This window comes from Chiloscyllium plagiosum, chromosome 1 (genome assembly GCF_004010195.1).
Source record: "Chiloscyllium plagiosum isolate BGI_BamShark_2017 chromosome 1, ASM401019v2, whole genome shotgun sequence".
NCBI lineage: Eukaryota > Metazoa > Chordata > Chondrichthyes > Orectolobiformes > Hemiscylliidae > Chiloscyllium > Chiloscyllium plagiosum.
This window is the reverse complement of record NC_057710.1, coordinates 131232019-131254582: the sequence shown is the minus strand read 5'-3', so window position 1 is coordinate 131254582 and position 22564 is coordinate 131232019.

The following is a 22564-nucleotide window of genomic DNA, read 5'->3' as shown; positions in this document are numbered from 1 at the left end:
CACATGATCCACACTGATAGCAATAATTTAGTTACTAGTCTGTTTTACACAAGAATATTAAGAAATAAGTTGGGATGAAATCAATTGATGTACTGGTATTCTGATTAGTTTTTAAAGTGAAAAATCAACTTTTCTTAATTATTATATTCTATAGTTATTACTTATCAAAAATATTGTCCTAAATTCCCCTACACAAATTGATTTTCTGAGCTCCAATCGGATTAATAAAGATTACTCTTCAAGATAGAAACTTTGTCGGGGACAGACATTTGAAATTTCTGAAATGTCATGTTTCCATGCTGAGCAGTGATAATGAAACAGTGTGAGTGAGTCTGATTTCCAGGGTTATTCTGCTTGTCATCCTTCTACTTGAATCCCACCTCAGTATGGAACAGATAGAAAAGATGCCACAAATTGTGTATTGCATTCTAATCTCACCCTTCACTTCTACAACTGTCTAATAGAATTGATTATCAGATCTAGTTCCTGCATGATGACCAGAATAATGGGTGTCAGATTTATTTTAGTTGAGGGCAATTTTTGTTTACTGTATTCCTGGCAGTAATTGTTCTAAGACTGACCTCTATTTGTTGCTGCACCGTGTAAGCTCTTGGTTATCAAAACACCATCTGAAGAGTTTGATTGAGGGAAAACAGATTTGAAATATGTGGTTATAAATTCCTCTGTCCATTACCTTATTTTCCAGCCCACTAGTGCAGATTTGTTAGAATGATAAATGTTATTTATTCTGTCAAGAATTGTTTTGGAAGCTTGTTAAATTGGTTCAGGGGTGTTAAGTTGGGTACAACATTATTACATAACCTCTGCTTTCCAGAAGTGAGCAGCAGCAGCACTACAAATTAGTAACAATATGCAGCAAGCCCTCAAAATACAAGGTTCAGGCCAAGTCCTTTGACTTCCAGGCATAATGTATTCTCGCAAGGCTGCATCCTCACATGCCGCAACATTTGTCATCATTATGGCAAGTCATTGCAGTTGGTGGTCATTAAGAGCGTGGAATAAAACACCTCACTTTACCATCTCCTTGTCAGTTCTATCAAACACCTCTTATACAGATTCAGACAGGCAGTGCGGGGAGATCGATGCCTGGCAACAACAGATCTCCATCGCTGTAAAAGACTGTTCTCTGGAGATGTGGTACAGTTAATTTTTTGTGAGGAATGCTATTTTGTTTCACTGTGGCAAAAGCTAATTGAATGCAAATTCACCATTTACTCTTATTTCACAGTTACTTAAAACCCTGAACAATACTGACAAGGTGACATTTAAAGCCTGATATAAGTGAATGCTGAACATAACAGGTAAGTGCCTTATGTTTGCAGCATAAGATCATTATTTTAGTAGGTTCAATGAAAATGCAAGTTGGGGGTATCTGTCCTGTGAATTGATAACTACAGAAGGGCAAGGGGCACCTTGCATTCCAGGTCAGTGCTTTAACTAAATACTAATTCTTTTTCACTTAAATATATCAGAAAATCTCTATACTTCATCAAACAAAAATTGTAAAAATTGGCAGAACACAATACAAAGTCAATAATAAAACTGGCAAAATAAAAATTCAACTGATTTTTTAAAAAATTCTGATTTTCACCATAGTCCCATTCATTAATCCATGCAATCTGTTTCTGATGTCAATGGCTGTTCAGATCATTGAGTTTACATTCCTAATGAAATTCATTTAGTGAAATACACTTGAATACTTTATTTGGTGACTTTTGGTGGCGATCAGGATTATTTAGCGCACGATTAGAACCTACCATCCTTTCAGCCCCAGTGTGTGAGGAATAGTGGTTGGCAGCAATGCACCCAACAGAGGCCCTAGATCAGCATGGAACCATAGGCCAAGGCAAAATGGGTACTGCAGAGGAGGGGTCACAGGAGAGGGCGTGTCAGTGGGTTCAGTGGAGGGTGTTCTGTAGGCAATGGGAAAGGAATAGCTTTCAGCAACCACACCCATAACTGATTGGGTTCATCCATTGGACACAAAGTGCTTGATAGTGATATGTGTCCTGTTCAAGGCTGCCGTCAAAATCATCAGGGTTTGCTGGCGATCTTAGAGCATGGGTAGACCCTAGAGTTTCCATTTAATACATTAATTAAACTGCAGTGTGTTCAGAGATAATGGGTGTCCACTGGATCATTAATTAGCATAACTGAGCATCTAGAATTCTCACGTCAACACTTGCTGTCTCCAATTAACTTGGGTGGGGAAGAAGACTTTGCTGCTGCGGAGACCCAGGATTAAGTGGACCAAGCCACTATGTTACAAACACAACAGGCTTTAATCAAGCTTATAGAAAGGCAAAAGGAACAAAAAAAGAAGTGTGGAAACCTGAAAACTTGAAATACACTGACTAAAAATTTGACTTTAGTGTTGTCTAAAAGAAATGGGAGCTAAAAAAATTGTAGACTTCTCACAAGAACACTAGGTTTCTTGAATACAGATTCAGTACCAGTTCCAAAGATATGAATCTGTGAAGAAAGATTAAAAGTGACTAGAGTTGGAAAAGCAATAAACATGGAGAAATATTTTCTGTGTTAATGAGATCTTCCAAGATTTCCTACAAATATGAAATTGTTAATACATATATTTTCACGATTGAGTAGCACATACACATCAGCACTTTGTCCAAAAAGTCATGATTTTGATGTGAGCCTTGACAATGTGTGTTGAAATGATATTCAACTGCAGAAACGTATCACTGTGTCCAGGCCTGTCTTTACCTGACATCCACAGACAAGCATTTCCAGAATAGCTAACTGAAGCATTCAACTCTCAGAAATCTGCTCCCTTACCAGTTAACTTATAGTCAAAGTTTGTGAGAAGATTTGTAGCTCGGGTGCTCGTTGTTGTGGTTCTGTTTGCTGAGCTGGGAATTTGTGTTGCAGACGTTTCGTCCCCTGTCTAGGTGACATCCTCAGTGCTCGGGAGCCTCCTGTGAAGCCCTTCTGTGATCTTTCCCCCTGCATTTGTAGTGGTTTGAATCTGCCGCTTCCGGTTGTCAGTTCCAGCTGTCCGTTGCAGTGGTCGGTATATTGGGTCCAGGTCGATGTTCTTATTGATTGAATCAGCTGGAACTGACAACCGGAAGCGGCAGATTCAAACCACTACAAATGCCGGAGGAAAGATCACAGAAGCGCTTCACAGGAGGCTCCCAAGCACTGAGGATGTCACCTAGACAGTTAACTTATAGTGTGCCAATTACCTCTATGCCTCAACACTGCTGAGCAGTAGCATTTTTTGGATTTCTTATGTTTATGTAATTTGTCAGCAACCCAATAAACAGGGTAAGCACAGTAAGTAACATAGATCAGCCACCTTTAGTATAAAATTACCCTTTTTTACTGCATTAGTGAGAATTCATTTGCAACTGCAAATACACAAATCTACACTGGACTAATTTAAGTCTTGTTAATAGTGGTATAAAGTGTTTAAATCTCAAAAAGGCACATTATTACAAATAGACTTAGTGATAATAATGATTCTTTAATGAGCTTTATTTGCTTGCATTCTGTGATTTTTCTTTTTGCCATTAGGAGACATTAAGGAAATTTCAGTTTGTTATCCGAGGATTGTTTTTGTGATAATACTGCACAGCACCTTCTCCTGATAACATGGTGAAGATGAGGATTGGTTATGAAATTGCTGTGCAGGACTGTTTATCCTCAAGCAAAGATTAAGGTAAAGTCACCTTGGTCTCACCAGACCATTGCACAGCTCTCTAATTTGAGAGAAATGACTAGTGGTGGTATAATTTGAGGGTCAACATACCTCAGGAAAGGGAAGAAGTTGAGAAGGAGAGTCTTTCATGGTAACCTCAACTGGTATAGCTCAAGCTGCTGGCAACACTGCATCAATAACCAGCCATCCAGCCAACTGAGCTAACTGACTTCCAACCATTCCAAGAGTCTAATCTTGAATGACCTTACCTGTGTCCGTAATTAGGAGGTCAGTTCTCTTCTGCAGTTGAAGTTTTCTCCCAGTCTATTGTGAAAGGCAAACTGAAGAGTAATCATGTTGAGAAGGAACAATATCTTATAATTAGCTGTTGTGAACTGAGGAAGAACGGGACTTGCTTTGGAGAATGGAAGACCGAAGAACACAATGGCAAACAGTGCCTTTATGGAACTAAGTATCACAGCTAACAGTTAAACAATGGAAGAAAACTGAATTCCTTATTTGATGCACTTTTTTTTCTGATCCCATAGCATACTGTTTATTTACCATCAATGCAGATTGCAGCACTGCTCAGAAAATACGCCTTCAGTCTCCGTTAATTAAATTTCAGAACCTTAATTAAACTTACACCTGTGTAAAGGTTCTGAACACTGGCATCACTGACCTACAAACATTAAATGCTAAAACATTAGATGTAGGATAGGTCTCATGCTGGCCAAATGTAAAGTTATAATTCTAGTGTAAACTACTTACAATAGATGTGGTCATCATTATCATTGCTTTTAAAATTTCCCAACTGAGTGAAGCCAAACTTCCTATCATAAAAAACTAGGATAATTCTCAGAACTGTCTACAATTTGATCTCATTACATATTGCAATTAAAATTATCACTTTCTTTATACTTGTTATGTTTACAGAAAATAAGAAATTTGAGAATTTTATTGTAATACCTACCTTTAAAATCATGATTTTAAACTTGCATCCCTTCTCGCACTTTCCTCATTTTCCTTATTGTCCAGCACGTTTTAAGTGAGATGGAAAGTACCAACATCGATGATGTTTACAAAGAGCATTGAGCCATGGCATGGGATAAGAGAACATAATGTTGTAGCAGCAGATCAGCCAAGATCTAGTTGATTGGTGGAGCAATCCTTATGAACTCCGACTTCATATGTTCCTACAAACAATCTTGAGAACTGGAGAAATAGACAATAAAATAGAGGTATGGAAATCAGTAAACTAAACTACATGATAAAACAGTAAACCACACTATATGGGCTGTCAATTTTGGCTTAGGGAAGAAGATCAGAATGAAAGTTTGGAGAAAAGGATCATTTTATAACATATGTAGGCAGTGTCATGAAAACCTGTAAACTATGATGCTTTGTCCTATGTCAAGTTGGCATAAATGTCAGTCTGCTCATTCATCATGTTCTTGTACCATTTTCTTCCTTCTTTCCAGCAATAAATCATACACATGGGGTCTGGTTTTGAGAGTGTGAGATGAAAGGACCGTTTGTATCTGTCTCCCAAACATGTGAGCTGTCATCCAGCATATACTGTTACCTTAAGGAGCAAAATGTAGATTTAGCATAACAATCGGAGAACCTTGGCAAGTTGCTCAACACTTAACTATCATGCATCTCATTACAGGTACATGAACAATGCATTACGTGAAAACCATTTGATTGGGGGTGGTGAGGAAAAGGGGTAATATGTTGAACACCTGATTTCCTACACATGTCTTGGAAGGGTGTACTAGTGTATCGTAGACTATTGTGAAGCAGAATTTGTTGAGGAACACCAAGCATATTAAATGTGATGATACATATATCAACAACCATTGATCTAATGGTATTTTTGGGGATTCATTAAACAAAGGCAACATAGTGAAGTTGTCAGGCACCAGGTAGTAATTGTGGAAAATATCAATCATGACCTTGTAACATGGCTCGCACAGAGTTTCATGTGGAAGGAGAGTTCTCTTGATTGGTGATGCTGATGGATAGAATCACCATGGTCGCTCAATGGTTAGTACTGCTGCCACACAGTGCCAGGGACCCAGGTTCGATTCCAGCCTTGGGCAACTGTCTGTATGGAGTTTGCATATTCTCCTGTGTCTGTGTGGGTTTCCTTCAGGTGCTCCAGTTACCTCCCACAATCCAAAGATGTGCAGGTTAGGTGAATTGGCAATGCTAAATTGCCTGTAGTGTTCAGGAACATGTAGGTTGGGTGCATTAGTCAGGGATAAATACAGAGTAATGAGGAATAAGTTTGGGTAGGATACTCTTTGGAGAGTCAGTGTGGCCTTGTTGGGCCAAAGGGCCTGTTTCTACACTGCAGGGATTCTAAGACTTGAAGCTGTGGTCTTGAATCTTTAGTGTTGCAACTGATGGATTTATTGCCTCATGGGCAATCATACATGCTGATTGACTAGTATTGGAGATTCTGTTCTTTCAACTGCATTAAAAGGTTAGGTGTCCTCACTATGAAGCTGTAGTGACCTTGAAAATGGATAATGCCAGTCCAAGTTCATCAGTCCTGCTGCAAGCAGTTAACTTATTGTGTGTGGACTGCACCACATTGTGTTAATTATCTGTACTTATCACATAGAAGATGTAAAAAGGGGTAAGAAGCATATTTGCACATGCATCAATGTAAATTTTGGCATAATATGCGAGTTGTTCATTTGTGTTCAGGTGGATTATTTGGATGGAAGTCAAAACTGCACTTTTCCTGATGATATATTTGTGATATGTCATATTGACTGTCTTTAGATTTGACCCAAGTCTGTAAGCTGTAAAACTTTACAGACATCTTGGTCTTTGTTGACATGCCTGCAGGTCATGGATGGAAGTTTTGAAATGTCATTGCCATTGTTCTTTGGTTGACTCTTCTCCTCATGCTGTTGTGGAACATTAGTTTGCACTTTGGATTTCCCTGGGCAATTAGATTTTTTTGTTGCACATTTTACCCCAATGTGCTCTTGAAGAACATAGCTTGCATTTCTGATCTATTATTACATACATAATACCTTGTAATGTACTTTTCTTCAGTGTCTAATTTCTGTATTTTGTTCTAGGATTATTTTCTTGAATGACTTTTTGCATCATTTAAAAAAGCAATACATTAAGTCAGATGAGATCTTGAAGAGAAAAACAGTGTTGAGTACTCAAGAATGTTTCTTGTTTTGCTTGTAGATCTTTCGACTCAGTTGTGGTCCTTTCATCTTAGTTGTTAACTTCCGATCTGAGATCAAATGGATGATTCAAAAAGACCATTAAACCACAACTGCTGTTATCATCTCTTCAGCCTGTAGTGTAAACTCATTGCCACTAACTAACTACACTATTCTTGTACTTACTTACTGTCCCCATGATGAGCCTCAATATTTCGGGTCAAACACCACTGCCTTTTGTGCTATGATCTAAATGTTGTCTTAGCTGCTTGTTCATGTAAATATGCTAGAAAGATTTGAGTTTTTTTTAGACAGATAGATGTCTTGAAATTTATTAACAATATCATCTGTTGACATTGCAATAAGATCATAGATGTATACACAGTCTGGTATCTATGCTTACTACTGTTACGAGGAGAAAGTGAGAACTGCAGATGCTGGAGATCAGAGCTGAAAAATGTGTTGCTGGAAAAGGGCTTTCTGAAGAAGGGCTTGTGCCTGAAATGTCAATTCTTCTGCTCTTTGGATGCTGCCTGACCTGCTGCGCTTTTCCAGCAACACATTTTTCAGCTCTTACTATTGTTACTGTACATTACATCCATATAACTGACTGATTAAACACAATGCACTGACTCTGTAGCACTGATAGCATGACTGAAGATGAGACATGTATCTTGAACATTAAATGTCAGAATGTCATGTAACTGTCTAAAAAGTACACTGTCTAACTGATCTGGAATATTTAGAGTCATAGAGGTATACAGCATGGAAACAGACCCTTCAGTCCAACTCATCCATACCGACCAAATATCCGAACTTAATCTAATCCCATTTGCCAGTACTTGGCCCATATCCCTCTAAACCCTTCCTATTCATATACCCATCCAGATGCCTTTTAAATGTTGCAATTGTACCAGCCTCCACCACATCCTCTGGCAGCTCATTCCATATACGCACCATCCTCTGCGTGAAAAAGTTGCCTGTTAGGTCTCTTTTATATCTTTCCCCTCCCACCCTAAACCTATGCCCTCTAGTTCTGGACTCCTCCACCCCAGGGAAAAGATTTTGTCTACTTACCCTATCCACGCCCGTCATGCTTTTATAAACTTCTATAGGGTCACCTCTCAGCCTCAGACGCTCCAGGGAAAACAGCCCCAGCCTAATCTCCCTATAGTTCAAATCCTCCAACCCTGGCAACATCCTTGTAAATCTTTTCTGAACCCTTTCAAGTTTCACAACATCCTTCCAAAAGGAAGGAGACCAGAATTGTACACAATATTCCACAAATGGTCTAACCAATGTCCTGTACAGCCACAGCATGACCTCCCAACTCCTATGCTCAATGCTCTGACCAATAAAGGAAAGCATACCAAACGCTTTCTTCATTATCCCATCTACCTGCGACTCCACTTTCAAGGAGCTATGAACCTGCATTCCAAGATCCCTTTGTTCAGCAACACTCCCTAGGACCTTACCATTAAGTGTATAAGTTCTGCTAAGATTTGCTTTCCCAAAATGCAGCACCTTGCATTTATCTAAATTAAACTCCATCTATCACTCCTCAGCCCTTGGTCTATCTGACCAAGATCCCGTTGCAGTCTGAGGTAACTTTCTTCGCTGTCCACTATACCTATAATTTTGGTGTCACCTTCAAATTTGCTAATATATCTCCTATGTTAATATCCAAATCATTTATATAAATGACGAAAGGTAGTGGACCAAGCAGTGATCCTTGTGGCACTCTATTGGTCACAAGTCTCCAATCTGAAAAACAACCCTCCACCACCACACTCTGTATTCTACGTTCGAGCCAATTCTGTATCCAAATGGCTAGTTCTCCCTGTATTCCATGAGATCTAACCAGTCTCCCATGGGGAACCTTGTTGAATGCCTTACTGAAGTCCTTATGGATTAGATTAGATTAGATTAGATTTCCTACAGAATGGAAACAGGTCATTTGGCCCAACAAGTCCACACCGACCCTCTGAAGAGTAATCCACGCAGACCCATTCCACTACCCTAAAGCATGTGACATTATGGGCAATTTAGCATGACCAATTCACCTGACCTGCACATCTTTGGATTTCACGACCACCGGTCTATCCTCATCAATCGTCTTTGTTACTTCTTCAAAAAACTCAATCAAATTCGTGAGACATGATTTCCCATGCACAAAGTCATTTTGACTATCCCTAATCTGTCCTTACCTTTTCAAATACGTGTAAATCGTGTCCTTCAGGATTCCCTCCAACAACTTGACCACCACTGACATCAGGCTCACCAGTCTATAGTGTCCTGGCTTGTCCTTACCACTTTTCTTAAATAATTGTACCACATTAGCCAATCTCCAATCTGCTTGCACCTCACTTGTAACTAACGATGATACAAATATCTCAGCAAGAGGCACAGCAATCACTTCTCTAGCTTCCCACAGAGTTCTAGGGTACATCTAATCAGGTCCTGGTGATTTATCCACCTTTATGCATTTCAAGACATCCAGCACTTCCTCCTCTGTAATATAGACATTTTTCAAGATGTCACCATCTATTTCCCCAAATGATATATCTTCCACGTCCTTCTCCACAGTAAATAAAGATACAAAATACTCATTTAGTATCATCCCCCATCTCCTGCAGCTCCACCAAAAGGCTGCTTTGCCGATCTCTGGGTGCCTCTATTCGCTCCCTAGTTACCCTTTTGTCCTTAATGTATTTGTAAAAACCCTTTGGATTCTCCTTAACTCTCTTTGCCAAAGCTATCTCATGTTCCCTTTTTGCCATCCTGATTTCCCTCTTAAGTATACTCTTACCGCCTTTATACTCTTCTAAAGATTCACTCAATTTATCCTGTCTATACCTGACATATGCTTCCTTCTTTTTCTTAACCAAACCCTCTATTTCTTTCGTCATTCAGCATCCCCTACACCTACCAGCCTTTCCTTTCACCCTAACAGGAATATACTGCCCCTGGACTCTCATTATCACATTTCTAAAGGCTTCCCATTTTCCAACTGTCCTTTTACCTGCAAACATCTGCCCCCAATCAGCTTTTGAAAGCTAATACCTTCAAAATTAGCCGTCCTCCAATTTAGAACTTCAACTGTTAGATCTGGTCGACAGAGAATGATGGAGATGGGAATGCTGGAAAGAAGGAGACAATGAAGAGCTATGTGAAGTGGAAATATTCTGTAGTTAGAGACATTAATGCAGCAGGGGGCTGTTGCGGAGCTGTGGTAGTGTCCCTACCTTTGAACCGGAAGGCCCAGATTCAGTCCAACCAGCTCCAGAGATCTGTAAGGACATCTCTGAATGGATTGATTTAGAAAATATAAATGCAGCAGGACTGGAAGAGAGGAGATTGAAAAGGGTGATTGATCAACATCCTGAAAATCCAGAGTAAAACGGGAGAGGTTGAAAGAAGGAGAGGCTTATGTCAGGACTTCGACATAAAAGTAAAATATTTCAAGGACCTACATGGACTTAACGTTAAGTGCATCAAATATAATTCCTTTCTTTGTTTTTTTTTTATAAATAGAACTACTAAAGTCTCCAGATTGAAAAGACAACATGTGGAGGGTTTATTTTGGTGGTATTCTATAATTGAAGGCTGTGGCATAATAAACTGTGAAGAATAATCTTCGTTCTTGCATTGAATTTTGATAGAAAAAAAAGCATAATTAGTTCTAATGTGACAAGCATCAAAGTCTGCAGCTGTTTTGTCCACATTGTGCACCCAACACATTCGCTTAAACTACAGCTGCAAGTGTCCAACAAAGTAATATAATTAGGATTCAAATTGCTGCTTAATCAGGTTTGTGCTTCTCAACAAAAAAAAAATCGAGCTGTGTACTTCTATACCTCTGAAATGTTGATGTCATTATGCTGCTTCAATCAGGAATCACAGAACAGAAGCCAGCAAAGGGGTTATAAGCATAAGCATCTTTTCAACTCGAAACTAGTGTTTATGATTCAGATACTGCCTAAAACTCTCCAATGCCATGTTGCTTCATGTTGGTGATTACTCGAAAGTGGAGAGTGATGAATTCCAAACCAAAGGACATGATGATTAACCAGGCAAAAATAGAACAGATTTAATTATTTTGTAACAGGCTGAAAATGCCAATGTCTCAAATGTATCATTTTGATAAAACTGAAGAGTGTGATATCAATATGTTATTACGAATGGCCTTTAATCTGTGTCATACACATGTGATGAATTTCAATGAAATTCTGCCAAGGATTTAATGGATACGATTAGATGAAATGTATGAAGGCATTTATTAGTAAATATTTCATAACTTCCTCACCCAAATGCATTTTTATCATCAATAAAATTGTTACGTTAAGCATTGGCAATCAGTTATGATGACGAAGGTCAATTTGTTTTTATTTCAGATTCTGAAAATATGCTGCTGGCTTGGTTCCATGGGCATTTGCTGTTGACCTGGTTCCATGGCCATAAGTATCTTGAAGCATCAGGGGTTTTGTTAGATGGCTGGAAAGCTGGTGAGAGACCTACTTAGGATAAATCTGCTGAATAACATGCAATCAGGCAATGGTGAGGCCATCAGCAGGTCTCGCATTGCCCCCAGGGCAAAGGTCCCATCTAGGTACAGACGCCAGAAGAGAACCTCTGGAATCCTCTGGAATGAGAATGACCCAGACTGAAGTTAATGATGGGAGTTGAGCTGGGCTTACTGGTGGGCATTGCAACGAGACGGGACTAGGGAGTTATAAACAATGTAGGAGAAAGTGAGGACTGCAGATGCTGGAGATTCCTGAAGAAGGGCTCATGCCCGAAATGTCGATTCTCCTGCTCCTTGGATGCTGCCTGACCTGCTGCGCTTTTCCAGCAACACATTTTCAGTTATAAACATTGGCAAGGTAGTGACTCCCAGCAGACTCCCCCCATATTCAATTTGTCATTCCTCAATCATGCACTGAATGCATTTGATGTAGGGGATCCTCAACCTTCAAAACTCAAGAGAATGCAGGCCCAGTTTGCCCATTCTCTCTTCTTAAGATAGTCCTACCATCCTAGGAGTGAATCAAATAAACCTTTGTTGCACTACCTCTGTGGCAATACTATCTTTCCTGGGATAAGGAGACCAAAACTGTACACAATATGCCAGGTACAGTCTATTCGCCGTCTTATACAATTGAGACAAAAGTTAATGATTCATGCAGTCAGATCCTATTATAAGAAAGGGTAATATTCCATTAGTTTTCCTAATAGTTTGCTATATCTTCATTTAGCCTTCAGTGACTTGTTGACAAGGACATTGCACAACTACACTTGCAACCTCTCACCTTTTAAGAAATATTCTGCACATCTGTTCATCTTATTAAAGTGGATAGCCTCACATTTTTCTGCATTTCGTTCTACTAGCCATATCCAATCCTGTTCAATAAGTCTGTCTTAATCCTCCTGAAATTGATTTATTTCTCCTCACAAATGCATTGCTGTTTAGCTTTGTATCAAATGCAAATTAGAAATATGACATTTGGTCATTATGTGCAAATCATTGACATATAGTGTGAACAGCCAAGTACTGATCCTTGCAGTATCCATTAGTCACAGTGTGCCAATGTGAAAATAACTCATTATTAGCCAAATTTTTTTATGCCAGTATATTGCCTCCCTTTCCACATGCTTTAATTTTACTGGTGAACCCCCCCCGTGGGGATCCTATCAAAAGCCTTCTAAAGATTCAAGGGTGTGCAACACATTGGTTTGATCTTTTGCTGGCCTTTCATTCAGACATGAAGCAGTATAATATCCGATAAACTATCAGTGCCATTGTACTCAGCACATAGACCGGTTGGGACCCTCTATGTCTCCTTTATCAATTTTGTTTGTAACATCCTCAAATACCTCATACATGTTGTGATTTTCCATTTGCCAATCCATGCTGACTGTGCCAAATCAGATCATTTTTATCTAAGTCTCCATAATCCATGACCTTTGTGATTAGATTCCGGCATCTTTCCTCCTTCTGATATAGAGCTGACAGGTCTGCAGTTCCATGTTTCCTCTGATACTCTTTTCTTAAATAATGGGGGTGCTTCCAATCTGCAGGAATCATTCTGGAATTTGTGGAATTTTGGAAGATGATCAATTATCTCTATAGCCATTTCTGTTAATATTCTGCAATTATCAAGTTTCAACCACAGTAATTTCTCCAGTACAACCTTGTTATTAAAATTAATTTCCTTCAATACCTCATCCTTCCTAGTAATTTCCTTAGTTTCCTTCATTCTTTATGTATGAGAAAACATTTTGGAATTTTCCTTAGTTTTACCTGCTTTTTTGGTTCATGCCCTCTGTTTTAAAATTTCTCAATAAGTGTCACTCCATGACTTTCTCATCTCTTCTAAGCCTTATGCAATGTTGAGTGGTCAGTAAATATCATTTTTAATAAGGCTCATTGATCTTCACAAGTGTGCAGACATTTTGGCAACCGTGAAAGATCCATGGAACTAGAGGTAAACAACAAGAAAAGCCCAGTGACACTGCACTGTAATGGGAGAAGATTGAGACCTGTCTAGCAATCTAAATCCTGAAACAGAAAAGAATACCTAAGGGGAAGCTCAGCAGTGACAGGAAGCAGTAAGTCACTGAACTTTAAGACTGATCTAGGCCGTGAATTGCAAGGTGGGAAAGCTCATGCTAAAGCTAAAGAAGTACTCGAGAAAATCCTCAGCATAGTCCACGGTAAGCCACAAGTTAAAAAAAAAATCAGTCAGAGCAAGTAATAAATTCCTGTGTATCAGAAAACATTATGAAAAATATTAAGCATACAATAAAGAAGACTCAAACAACTGACTATGGAGAAAAGAAATAAGCATAAAAGCTGACAAAAAGGGGAAATAAAAGAAGCAATTTGGTTGCCTCAGTGCGTGAAGCAAACACACTGAGCTTGAAAAAAATCATTACTTTTAATCAGACATTTGAGAGAATGCAGAGGGCCCCAACCAGTCTATGTTCTATGTACAATAGCACTGACAGTTTATCGGATATCATACTGCTTCATGCCTGAATGAAAAGCCAGAGAAAGACCAGTGTGTTGCACACCCTCAGTGACATAGCTAACTCCATTCTCGCCAAACAACATGTAGCAACAAAACTGCAAAATAAGTCATTATAATTTAAGCCTTCAAGCCCTTTATATGTTTAAAGGGAATAAATGTGGTGACGTTTAATAGGCACAATCAACAGCCAGAATATACCATTGATTCCTTTATAAATAATTTATACTGTCTTCTGGATAATGTAGAAACTTGAATGGAGATCTCACGCAGGCAAGAGAATTTTCTTGGGGTCTGACGACTGACTCTGATTTACTCCAGTTTGTTTATCATAGGACCACTACTATGTCAAAAGGATAGCAGCATCAAAGAGAAGAGGGTACCACTTCCACCATCGTTTCTTTCTTGAGTTGTTCCACATTGGTACAAAAACCAGCAGCTGAATACCATATACGTCGTAAAGTATGCAATTTTCGGGTGGTTTGCTAAGGCAGTATTAGGATATTTCAACATAAGTAAGGAAGTTTCAAATTAACCCACCTTTTAATCTGCATCTTTGAAGATGTATCTGTTATTGAGGACTAAGAAACAATTGTTCTGGGAGAAGTATATGACAACTAGCTAATAAACTATCCAGAGAAAAGGATACACTTTAGTTCCAAATTGGATTGCGGCAATTTTCATGATTCAAAAATTGTTAATCTGTTAAAAAAAAGTCAATAACAGCCTGCAACTGAACACTATCACCAATCTACGGAAACATTCACAGCTTCTTCTAGCAACGGGATTGACAACCACCTCTACAGTTTCTGGTATTGCAAGATGTCTATTGGCAAAGCTTAAAGTCAAGATTAAATGAGTGCTTGAACAAAATTGATGCTCAACAAGAACTACTATTACCTCAGAGACTACTGACCTAAACACCTATCTATTAACAGCTGCATAATACAATCAAGGTTTTGAGAGTGAAAGAAAAACAATTCTGCAGTAGATTTCAAAAAATCTTGCTTAGAGACAGCCAATATTTACATATAATTGACACAACAAACAGATAGCTTGATGAACCATACAGACCATATGTCAAACTCGAGAATCACTGTCAGCTGCAAGGTGAGGATAGCTTTCTCTGCTGCAATTAGTAAGTAGTGACCTTACTTTTAAAAAAAAGACACTTATGAGAGAGTGAGAACAAAAGTTTTGCTTTATGTTTGCAAAAGACAATCATGGAAAAGCAAGCCATTTTAAGGACTGATATCAACTGCAGACGATGTATGATCACTTGTCTCATGTTTTAGAAATACATGGATACATGAACAAAAATTGACTGCAGATCACAGTGCTATATATAAACTTCTCAGAGATCCTGGTACTGAAATCGAATTCCTTACCAAACATGATGCACTTGCACTTTTTGATGGAGTACCAGCAATCCACTTGCTTTCAAAGAAAATGTCATCCCACTCGATCCCTGTTCTCAATCCCTGAGACAATTGTGAGGGACCACATACATCCTGTGTGCCCTACAAGAGAACTGAGGAAGCAGTTAGAGATTTACACCTCATGACAGAGAGACATGTTGCATTTGGAGAATGGGAGAAAAGAGAAAAGTTTCATGGTTCAATGTTAGTGGTTATATGTTGAAAAAAATCTTGAAGAGAGATATGGAGTAAATGGTTAATTATGACTTTACTCACAAAACTGAAGACTGTGTTGGTAGGCTATCTGAAGATTATCTCTCAAAAAATCCCTTCTAAATCTTTATGTTTAAAACATTCATTTAAAAGAGTATAGAATTCTTCCAACTACAAGATAAATTTTGGGACTTAGTCACTTACATCGAGAGCATTTTCTTGCGTTCATTCACAGGATACAGGCACTGCTGGCTTGATTTGTCATCGTTCTTGAGAAGATAATTGCGAAAGGCCTTCTTGGACTGCTGTAGTCCACTAGGAGGCAGGCATTTAATAATCACACAGGACTTTGAAGAGCGATAGTCCAGGAACAATATTTAGTTCCAAGTCAAGTTGCTGTGTGGTTGGAGAGCAACTTGATGATAGTGGTGTTCCCATGTATCTGCTGCTCTTGGTCCTTCTAGATGGTTGATGACACAGGTTGGAACAAGCTACCTAAAGAACGTTGGTGAGTTGTTGCAGTGCATCTTCTAAACGGCAGAGACGGTAAAGGTTCAAGATGTGAAATGCATATCAATCCAGTGGAATACTTTGCTCTGGGTGGTATTTCTTGTGATTCAGTGAAACACAAGAAGGAGCTTACCATGGCAGATAACAAGATGGTGTTTCCCTTTGATGGGGAAACCATGGTCAGGGATCGAGAACAGTTGGTGCAGTGTCAGAACGAAAGTTGATTATTTTAGACTGCAGTAAGGATAAAAATCTTCACTCAAAGGGCTGTGAGGCTTTAGTATTGTATTTCCTAGAATACTGTGGTTGAATATGTTTAACGTTGAAACAACAGTTTTTGGATTTTAAGCAATCAAGAGGCGTCATATGGGAATGGCGGGAAAATGAATTTGAAGCAAATCAGCTATAATTGCATTCAATGGTGGGACAAGTGAAAGGGGATGTATGATCTTCTTCTGCACCCATTTTGTACGTTAGGTTTGCAATTTTCTTTTTTGTGAGCTTATGAGGCCTGATCTCAACTTGTACTTTAATAACTCTCACCACTCTGACACTGATTTAACTTTAAAAAGCTGGATCCAGCCTATTGTTGCTAAATCACGTCTTGGTTGATAAAATTAGTTTTTCCCTGTCTCAGAATTTTTATTTTTAATCTAGCTTTATCCTTTTCAATAACTGCAGTAATCTGACTAAAGTATGGGCATTGACACCACTGTTGGCTGGGTTCATCTATGCAGCTTGCTTCCAGAAAATTGTCCAGAACATGTGACAATAATAAATCGAATCAAATCAAACTGTCCCTTTTCATGTTCTAATTGTTATCTATTAATTATAAACATCTTACTGCAGGTATTTTCAGAATTCTGCTCCCTCTACACCCTTTCCACTGATAAAGGATATTACCCAAAAGCTGCCATTTCTCTCATCTGCTGATGTTTTCCTTTTGAGCGTTCAGTTTTATAACCTTATGATGTATCATTATACATCCAAGTGTACATCAAATTAGTGGCAAAACAGCAAGTCTTTTTTCCCCCCGTTAATATGATTAAGTCAACAATTCAAGCCCAATTCCCGACTTATTCTGTCATGCATTCAGGGGCAAGATAACAGGAAAAGGGAAGATGGGAGAGTACGATAGCTGGATATCCTGTCACATCAATACTTAATGAGCTGTGAGAAGCAAGTTGTCGGACATGGGCTAAATAAGGCAGGGAATTAGTTCATTAATATCGCTCCCCCAACCCAGCCCTCAGAAACAAGGCTTCTGTTACAGCAATCAGAAAGTGAATCTGATTAATGATTTTCTAGTAGATGACTAGTTAAAAATGTATGGTCAGTGGTTTTCTAATGGAAGAGAATCGACATTTCCATTAGCAAAATGATGAATGATGGGAGGTGGATGTATAATTGCTATTACTCTTTTAAATACAAAATGAACTCCTGTGAACTTAGTTTGAGTACTTCATCATCAGAGATTACTACAAACCATTGCGAAAAAGACGGGAGTCTACTGATAGATACGCAGAGTAAATTTAGTACTGTGTATGACAAAATAATAAGGATTGGAGTAGTATCTCTTGCTTATCAGATGTGATGGCCATGACAACAGAAGTTGTTCAACTGTAGAAATTTTAGATCAAATTTCGGAAGGTATCTAAACCTTTTTATTGCATATCCATAAGGATGAGTTCAGAATCATCCAATTGGAAGGGAAGGTGCTTGCCAGTTGGGGACTCCCTAACAACAATAACATACATCAATAACATTTGGACTGTGTTGGAGCTTCCTTTGTTTAAATTTGGAACTGTCCATGCTCAGATTAATCCTGTTGTGCTTTATTCAGATTCTCACAATTAGAGATGACTGAATTGTCATGAGACAAACTGATTTATCATCTATAACAGCAGGCTTTTACAGGGTAGTGATAATTTAAGGAACCAGCTGATTTATACAGTAAGCAGTGTCATGATACCAATACAGGTTCCACAGCTCTGTACATCAGGAGGAAAGGGCCAATGCTCCTGTTCCTTACTTTCAACGTTTTTTCAAGATTTCGATGCTGCTTTCATTATTTGTAAATTCAAACTGAAAATGGAAAATCTTTCTATGACTGGTATACAAGATTACCCAGGTCTTGTTGCACCTCCCCTTTCTCAATCTATCTTCATTCAGGTAATAATTCACCTTCCTGTTTTTGCTCACAAAGTGGACAACATTATATTTATCTTCTTCACCTGCCATGCATTTGCCGGCTCAGTCAACTTGCCCAAATCACACTAAAGCATCACTGCATCCACCTCACAGCTCACTTGTTTCAGCTTAAAACTTAGAGATATTATATTTAGCTCCTCTATCTAAATCATTAATATATATAGTGAATAGCTGGAGTCCAAGCTCTGATCCCCGCAGTATCCCACTACTCACTGTCTACTGATTGGAAAAAGATGCCTTTATTCCTAGTTTTGTTTATTGTTTACCAGCCAGTTCTCTATCCATGTCAGTTCATTAGCCCCCATTCCATACACTTTAATTTTATGTGTTTATCTCTGATGTGGGGCCTTATTAAACCCATCTGAAAGTCCAAGTAAACCACATCCACTGCCTTTCCTTTATTGACTCAACAAGTTACATACTCAAAACATTCCAACAGATTTGTCAAGCATGATTTCTCTTTCATAAATCCTTGCTGGTCATGTCCAATCCTGTCACTAATTTCCATGTGCTCTGCTATTTGGTACCATTTAGTTCTAATTAACTCTCTTGTTTCGTAAAGCATTGTTACTAAATGCAGTTTTTGTTAGAAGGACATGGGTCCAGATTTTGCTAGCCCCATGGAGGTGGGTTAGCTGGCTCTGTTGGAAGGGGTGCTGTCTTGCCACTGGGGTTGTTTGCCAGAGGGGATCTGATGACAAAACAATTGACTCTGAACAGAGATGGGTGGATAATGTGGACAAGTAAAAGCCCAAGTAATGGCTATTTTCTCAATCACTGCCATTCTCTCATCAGTGGAGTGACCCTCTGTCCCATAGAGTGGCCATCCCAGGAATAGTGTGCAGATAGTGGTTGCAGCAAGGCCTCTGATGTCATCAGAGAATCTACAGCCAAAGAGGAGGTATCCAGCACCTAATGATATTCCGCAGTCTCATTGCTACCAATTTTCACCATTGGTTCTTAGGGATCTGCCTGCCAGCCTGATTTTACAAACCATTTCCCACTCACCTTTCTGAGCATACCATCATTTTGAACGGCATTCACATTTCCCGCCATTCTCAGTGGTTTTGTTAATTGAGCTGTTGAGTCTTCAGCGCTGCTGGTTTGCAGATTGGATCCAAAGCATCGAAGGCCCAATTACCTTTCTTAATTGACCACCTCCTCTGCCCTCGAGCTCTTATTTGCCTCCTCTCGGCCAAATCATGAGGAATCTCCCATCTTCAATCTTAAAATGCTTACCCCTGAGAAACACCCAACAATAGGAACTCCACCACTGTGCAGCAAGTTCACCCATGAATTAACTTGGCTGTACACTGTGCATGAGCTGAAAATGTGTTGCTGGAAAAGCGCAGCAGGTCAGGCAGCATCCAAGGAACAGGAGAATCAACGTTTCGGGCATAAGCCCTTCTTCAGGAATGAGGAAAGTGTGTCCAGCAGGCTATGTGCATCTAAACAAACACTTAGAGTTATTAAATGAATAATAACTTTTATGTCAAATGATGTATTTACCTGCAAAACTGATAATTTCAGTGTCAATGCAGTAATCATCCAGTTTCAATCTCCATTTAAAAAATATGTTTTTCTGGAACTGAAGAGTTCTGTCATCTCTTGAAGAGGATGATACAAGAGGATGACCAATAGTAAGTGGTAACAGAAATCTCTCTCATTGCTCTCACTGCACTATCCCCAGGATCTAACAAGAGTCAGTTTGAAGTTTGAAAACTGTAAGAAGTAATAGTGAGTCAAACATCTCCCTCACAGACCTTGCTGTAAATGCAGCAGTAAAGCAATTGTGTGTGAAAATTCATTACACACTGTTCCAGACAGCAGTAGTTTTAACTGTAAATTTTAAATAACAATTAGTATGAATAGTACAAAAAGAGATCTGAATATATAATCCTTTCCCCACCAGTACAGTATCTCTTCATTGGTTAACCCTATATGCAGATGTTAATTGGCCAAACTACAGGTGCCTTAGAGAAGCCTTGGTCCCCCAATGTGAAGCGTTGCGGTGAATGGGTTATTCCAGGTTGGTGTCTATGGTCCAGACCTCCAGCTATGGATAAATATCCCTAATGCTTTGTGGGTATCTGGGAGAGAAGAAGAGAGTAAATGCTGACAGAAAATCTGAAGAGATGTCTCATAGCTGGTAAACTCTCACCTTTTGGGCAATTTTCCTGCAACTCTGGCACAGACTCGGAAAATTTTGGTTTACCATATTATTTTGCCCACACTTCTTTTTTATTCACTTGAGATGTGGATGTCGCTAGTTAGACCAGCATTTAATGTCCATCCCTAATTACCCATAGGGCAGTCAAGAGCCAACCACATTTCTGGAGTTACATATAGGTCTAACCACGTAAAGACCTCAATTTGCTTCCCTAAGGGACAGTAGTGAACAAGTTGGGCTTTTCCAACTATCGATAATGGATGTGTGGTCATCAGTAGATTATTAATTCTGGATTTTTATTGAATTCAAATTTCCTCCAACTGTCATGGTTATTGAATGAAAGACCAGATCCCCAGAACATGATCTGGGTCTCTGGATTAACCGTCTAGCAACAATAGGTCATCGCCTCTGCTTGCACCCTGAAGAGGATACTCCAGCTATATGGTTTGCACAGGAAGAAACAATTAGTGGCTATGAAGTGTTTACTTGAAGGTCAAAATAAAAACAACAGCTCCAAAGTTGGAAGAGATCACCACCTCTCACTAGATAGCTATTACCTGCCTCAGGTTGGGCAGCCCCTTTGTCATTCAGTTGCGATCCTACTATGGTCTGTTTACTCCCATGGGTGCTTACAGAATAAAGAATTATCACTTCACAGGGGAGTTATTAGAATAGAAGCCAGGCAAGACAAACTCCACAAAGAAGACCCCTATCTTTCACATCCCAATCTGGAATGTAAGTAGAACATTTGCTGGCCTGACTGACAACTTTCTACTGGTTGATGATGCACAAAAGATGGCTACGATTGATAAAAGAAAGATCTTACAAAGCTCAATGTATGCACTCCTGCAGGGAAAGCAACTAGTAGTTAAAGATAAATACTAAGTGTCTTTCTAGCAGGAGAAAGCCTGAGAGACAATGAATGCGCATGGCATGGGTTAAATAATAAAAACACTTGACACATGATGACTGAATCCATTGCCCTTCCCACACAAGTTTCAGAAAGGTTTTAACTCCTTTCTTACTACCAAGCATAGGCCCAGTTAGCATCACACCCATTAATGCCCTGATGCTCACTCTGCCCCAAATATGAATTCTATGAGACAGTTGACATAAGTTTCAGCAGAGTTTCCAAGACTATGTCTCATCATGGTCTCTAATACAATTGTAGGTTTGACCACACAGCCTGAACAACATGTATATTGTGCCAGAGAATTAGCAAGAAGCCCAAAAATAGAGAGAGATTTGCTGGAGCCATGCTGTTCCCATGGAGTTTTTGTGAACTATAGTTATTTCCAAAGAAGCCATGCCAGAAAGTGTCCTGCAGACATTGAAGATCATGCATTTGGCCAGCAGTTAGATTTTATCATTATCAGACAGGCCACCCTTAATATTCCTTATCTCCACTGTGCTAACTTTTGCACTGATTATTTCCTGACAATAGACAATAGGTGCAGGACTAGGCCATTCTGCCCTTCGAGCCTGCACCACCATTCAACATGATCATGGCTGATCATCCTTAATCAGTATCCTGTTCCTGCCTTATCTCCATAACCCTTGATTCCACAATCCTTGAGAGCTCTATCCAACTCTTTTTTAAATGAATCCAGAAACTTGGCCTCCACTGCCCTCTGAGACAGAGCATTCCACACAGCCACCACTCTCTGGGTGAAGAAGTTTCTCCTCATCTCTGTCCTAAATGGTCTACCCTGTATTTTTAAGCTGTGTCCTCTGGTTCGGTGCTCACCAATCAGCGGAAACATGTTTCCTGCCTCCAGAGTGTCCAATCCTTTAATATGTCTCAATCAGATCCCTTCTCGGTCTTCGAAACTCAAGGGTATACAAGCCCAGTCGCTCCAGTCTTTCAGTGTAAGGTAATCCCGCCATTCCAGGAATTGACCTCGTGAACCTACACTGCACTCCCTCAATAGCCAGAATGTCTTTCCTCAAATTTGGAGACCAGAACTGCACACAGTACCCCAGATGTGGTCTCACCAGGGTCCTGTACAGCTGCAGAAGAACCTCTTTGCTTCTATACTCAATCCCTCTTGTTATGAAGGCCAGCATGCTATTAGCCTTCTTCACTACCTGCTGTACCTGCATGCTTACCTTCATTGACTAGTGTACAAGAACAC